Here is a 6,000-nt window from a genome sequence, read left to right on the forward strand (position 1 = left end):
CTCGTATTGTCCGTCTTGGCTTACTATCTCGCGACCAATCATAATATCGTACTTTAAATGACTATCGTCAAGGACGTGAAAAGCTATCTCCAATGTAAAATCGTTAATACGTACGACGGACAAAATCTGGGACGTACTTTTAACGCAGGTATTCCCGATTCCTTGCATTACTATTACATCAGTCATTCTCTTAGCGGAAAATTTCGAGGCTACGGATTCTTTAATTAATGAGCACTCGGCTCCGGAATCGAAGTAAAACGGAAACGACTCACCCAGATGACTCAAACTACCAATTGGCGGCTTCATCCCACAGAAGTCGACTCGGGGTTTGTTCTTGGGGCTGGATTTTCTGTCTTGTTGTTGCGGACAATCTGGTGCGATATGGCCCTCCGCCTTACACTTGAAGCAAACCAGCCCCAAGAACAAACCCCGAGTCGACTTCTGTGGGATGAAGCCGCCAGTTGGTAGTTTGAGTCATCTGGGTGAGTCGTTTCCGTTTTACTTCGATTCCGGAGCCGAGTGCTCATTAATTATTGTTATTATTGTTATTATTGTTATTATTGTTATTATTGTTATTATTGTTATTATTGTTATTATTGTTATTATTGTTATTATTGTTATTATTGTTATTATTGTTATTATTGTTATTATTGTTATTGTTGTTGTTGTTGTTGTTGTTGTTGTATCGTTATAATCGTCTATATCATTGCTGTTGTTGGTCCTTTTGGTTTAATCATCATCGTGGCACGTTTCAAAGTATAATCCCAACCTCTCCAACGGAACCATGCGATACCTTCTATTAAATAACAGAAAGGAAGAATTGTCTTTTGTCATTAAACGGATAATACGAAACATGAATAGCTGGTTGTACGTGACGACATTATTTTGTAAGCAATCATACCTTGTCGAGCGGTTAAATCCTGAGGATCGTTCAAATAAAGACCGTTTAATCCTCGTCCGCACGATTTCCACCACCATCCGCCTTTTAGCATGGAAGCGCAGTTCAACGATGACCTATCGTTGTCCCTGTGTGAAATGAAATATCGTCTCGAACGAATAGTTGACTCTTATTACGATTAATCTATCCGATATTATCCGTTCTTCAATGTTTTTTGCTCTATGCTTTCACATAACCGAAATTGTCATTTCATGCATTCTATCAAATGAAGAAATAACGTGTTACCTGTTGTACGTGGAAAACGGACTATTGTTCGAACCGTACCATGGATCGTTTAATGAGTCACCGGCATTTCCGTCGTAACCGTCAATCTCCAATTTATAATATTCTCCTTCTGAATAGATTTTGAAGTGAGAGTACTGTGCGTACCTAAACGAAACTACATACATATATAATTTTTGTATGCGCACGGATATACGGATGTTCCGAAACGTTCTATATCTTAAATGTACAGAGAAAATCGTCTTTGAAATCCTCTCCGATCTATTCTACACAGACATTAAAACGTCCGAACTTCGCATCCAAAATCAGTTGCAATTGTAATTTTGATATTTCTTACCTTTTGTTACCTTCGAAATCTTCGAGTTCCACCCGAAGCATGTAATCTTCGTTGTTAGTTAACATGTATATGTTTTCGTTGCCAAGCCAAAACTCTCGAGCAGGATCACCAAAACCTTTTTTATAATCAGCCCAATCACGATTGAAATTTTCTCTTGGCTCGCCGAAATCGTCTCTTCTTTAAATAACCTAGGAAAAAGTGGAAATTCTTTTTCGAATTATGAGATAAAAGAAGTAGGAAGATTAAATATCTTTTACCAACGAACGCGGCTGTTTATTGTACGCACAGTTATTCTTTTTCTGTAACGACCTAAGAGTATAAGCTATCGATTCTATATTGATTCTACATTGATTCTACATTGCGAAATATACTTTTTGGGAAAAAAAAACCCGTTCTATCACACTAGTTTTATCTCGATGCATGATGCACACGCGTATATACATATTATAGTATTTGGACGAATCTCTGTTTTACCGTCCAACCTCCTTCGGCGATATCCTGCTCGCAATAAACCTTGAGAAACCAATAGGTTGTTCCACGAATTTGAAGATAATAGACACCGCTATCTCTCATGCCAGCATTTAACAAATCAACACATGAATAGTCCTGTAACGTTAAACAATATGTACATGTATTATCGTGTTTGTAAGCATTGATAATATGGAATAACGCTTTCTTTTTCTTGCGTAGATTTTTCACTCTGTTACATATTACGTACATAGATTAGTAGTTTTCTCTCTTTCTACAATATTGTTATACATATTTAATGTTTCAATTATACAATCGTATTGTAAAAACTACTTTTCTCTTTCTTTCTTTTTATTTCTTCTAGAAATATGGTATAGGTTTTCAAAATTCCCATAAAGGAAGGATTAATAAAAATTTCACCGACAGGGACTTTTTACGAGCCATATTCGAACGTTTCAAAGTTGATGGTTGTACGTGATGCACATGTGTACATTATAGTGACTTTGTGTGTTATTTACGGTTTGACGAGACGAGTAATTACGAGCAACTTCAAAATGACCGTTTAAACGAAACATTCAGAATGTTAATCGATGTATTACGTAATAAATTTTTCATATCTGAACATTTCTTTGTGTTATAGCACATACGATATGTACGTGAACGAAGGTGGGCATATACGTAGGCATGTCGTGTATTCTATAAGTGATTTAACTATACTGTATATGCACGATAAAATGCATATGTTTAAGATTCCTTCTTTCTCTCTCCAACCCCTTCCCCCTTCCCCCTCCCTACACAATCCCTCCTTTTCCGTAGTAATTGGGCCTCCCCTTGTCTACACATTCTTCACATAGAAATACAGCAGCGTTGTTGTTACGTTTACTCTCTCACCTTCTTCCGTTTCATCGCGTTCGTTCGCTTATTCGCTTACAGGGTCTTACAAGGTAACTAAACTATAGAAAAGAGAGAGGAAGAAAGAAAAAAGTATGTTTGCATAAAAGTCATGCGGTATATCGATTATTCCACTTTGGTCGGTTAAAAACCAAAGAAGAAATGAGAAAAATATAAAATACTATATAAAAACTGTTTCTAATTCGTTTGAACGGTGCCGATTACCAGTGACGTTAATTGGTACGGGTTGAGAATGTTTTTGTTGTTTATTACCTTAACATCTTTGTAATTAAGGAATGCATCGGTGGTAAAGGTGGAATTTGCTGTACTTGGTTTGTTTTTGACACTTGGAAATATAACACCACGATTTTTAGACGATGATCGCTGCGAACTCGGTGATAATGGGGGGCCTATTGAAGGATTGGCTGTCGAGTTGGAGAAATTAGTGGAAACCAGCTATTTGCTTGAATTAATGAAATTATTGATCGATACGGCGTTCGACGAGGTCGAGGAAGACATGGACATCGACACAGACGAAACAATGGTAGTCGGATTGACCGGTGAAACGGTTGTTTCAACTGCAATGTCATCAGAGAGTTCAACGTATCTGTGAATCGAAAGAAATTCGTTCTACATGAAACATAATAATTAATTACATAGCAATGTAATAATGGTGTTTCGTTAGTTGAACGTAGTATATTGTCGCTACACTTTCTACATATTTATTTATTTATTTATTTACTAATATTCTTTTACATCGTTCTTTCACGCATCATATACCTATGTATAATAATATATTGGAATATTTACTAACAACAGATGCAATCAATTCGAAATACGATTCTTTCACATTACACGAAACGAAAGATTTCTTTTCATCGAACGGAACAAAGCAAACAGATAAAGATAGAAATACGTATGTACATTGTCTGTTATTATTAGAGAGAAAAGATTATTTCTCGAAAAATGGAATGGAACTGACAACGTCGTAAATGCCTTTGGTTTCTATATTATTTCGTAACATGATGTATGATAATAAAAGCAAGCGAATAAAGTATCAAAGAAGGAAAACTAACCTATTGGAGTCGTATTCGACAAGGCGATCGATCGTGGGATCTAGCAGCAATTCCGCAGGTATTGGACGCTGAGCAAGGCTAGCTACATCGTCCTCCTGCTTTCGAAGTCTATTCTCCACTCCTTCTAAATTTTCGATAATCTTATTCGTTTTCGATCTTAAATCCGCATGAATTTCACTGATCGCTCTTTCTTGTCTTTGCGTTTGTGTAAGTAATTCATCGGATTTTGGCAAGAGATCGTCCACGGAACTTTTCGTGCCAACCTGTCGAAAAAAGTATAATACCTATCTGTATGGAATGCCGTCAAGTGGACATGTAAAATTGTGCATGCGGTCATACAACGTGATTAACACGGCAGGTAAACAGTGAAATTAACAATTTAGCCACATCTTCTCAGCTTACCACGACGTTCCAGACTTCATCCATTTTCTCCGATACAGTCAACAATTGGATATATTTGTTCGACGAGTCGATCGATTTTACTCTGCCTTGGTGGTGGCGGCTCGGTAGTTGTCGTTGTTGTTGTTGTAACGTTGAACGCCGGTCGACCGTTCGTACTTCCTCTCACTAATATCGCATCGTGCACGTCACTCGTCATGTTGTAAATAGTTCCCAAACGATCGGAAGCCAAGTTTACGTGAAACTGTAACTTTCTGTCCATATTGTTTGTCGCTTGCCTTAAATTTTTTATCCCGATCGTAATGTGATTTATTACTTCATTACTCATCGCTTTAGTGATTTCGATTACGCTCATACATTGACTGGCTTTTTTTCGCTGGCTTCGGCATTTATGTCGTCATTTTGTAACAAGTTATTATCCAATTGATGTTTCAAATCGATCAATTTATTATCTATATCCGATACCTTTTGATCAAGTGACAATAATTTTTCACCAAGAGTGAAATCGGATGATGATGGATTTTCTCGCTTCTGATGGATTGCTTGTAATTTCGGACCTGTTTTGCCAAATAAATGCCAATTTATACGATAAACTTGAACAGCGAATGGCAACCGTAGAAAGAAAAGAAGAAGAAGCATCAGTAAAAAGATAAAAGTATGGAAAAGAGACAAAGAGAACGAAAAAAGGGGAGGGGGGAAATACAGGGAAAGCAGGCTTGTATACGTTTGTACATATGTAGGTATATACCTATACAATAGGTATATATAGGTAGGTACCTATAAACTACACGTAAATACAATTGTTAAGTAAACGATATAGATAAAAGAAAACCGGCTGTAAATGTAATACAATTCAAACGACAATTTGTAGTTGCGATCCATGTTTGTTCTAACCGAGTCGATCAGTCCAATATTTTTTCTTTTTTCTTTTCTTCTTCTATAGATACGTCTGTTAACGAATTTCTGTTTTTACGTATTAGCATTTTATGTACATACATACATACGTACCGCTTCTGATTTCACTGTCGTTTTTATCATCGCTCCTTTTTATCGAGTATGCAGATTCAGTTGAAGAAAATTCAATTTGATGAGAATTGAAAAGTTTTAGATCTAATGTTCGTAGCTTTGTAATAACTGCATCGGTTTTATCGATATTATCATTCACGCGTGAATCCAAAGCTTCCACTCTTCTCATCAAGTGTTCCACCGCTTTGTCCAAATTTTCAATGCGCTTTAATTTTGATTCCAAAGTCGAAACTATAACCTCGAAAACGTTAAAGAGGTATTGCTCTCTGAAAAAAAAGTACCGAAAAGTATTACGATCAAAGAATGAAATTCGTTTTAATTTCAATTAAGAAATTTTCATTTCACTGGAGTAATGCAAAAGTAAGAATGTTCATCCATTGATTCGTTACATCTTAACTATCTCAACAATTAATAGAAATTTCAAAATATGAACAAATTATCAAATTTGATTAATATTAGTTATTATAAAAAGCTACAAAATTAATTCATCTTCTTTAAATAAATTAAACGATATTGATAATCGATACATCATTGCTATAAATGAGGAAAATGTTGCTCTATCTTATATAAAATAGTATCGGATCTAAGATAAAGCTGAATCTGAAACAACTTGCACAGATGTA

The 6,000-nt window shown here is 35.9% G+C and overlaps 1 pseudogene; it reads right to left on the reverse strand.

The window, feature by feature from the left end:
- Window positions 1–617: 617 nt before the first annotated feature.
- On the reverse strand, window positions 618–5,643 carry LOC138189465 (angiopoietin-2-like; annotated as a pseudogene).
- Between the last annotated feature and the right edge of the window lie 357 nt (window positions 5,644–6,000).

Source organism: Bombus flavifrons, unplaced genomic scaffold (genome assembly GCF_040668555.2).
Source record: "Bombus flavifrons isolate JBK064 unplaced genomic scaffold, iyBomFlav1_principal scaffold0053, whole genome shotgun sequence".
NCBI lineage: Eukaryota > Metazoa > Arthropoda > Insecta > Hymenoptera > Apidae > Bombus > Bombus flavifrons.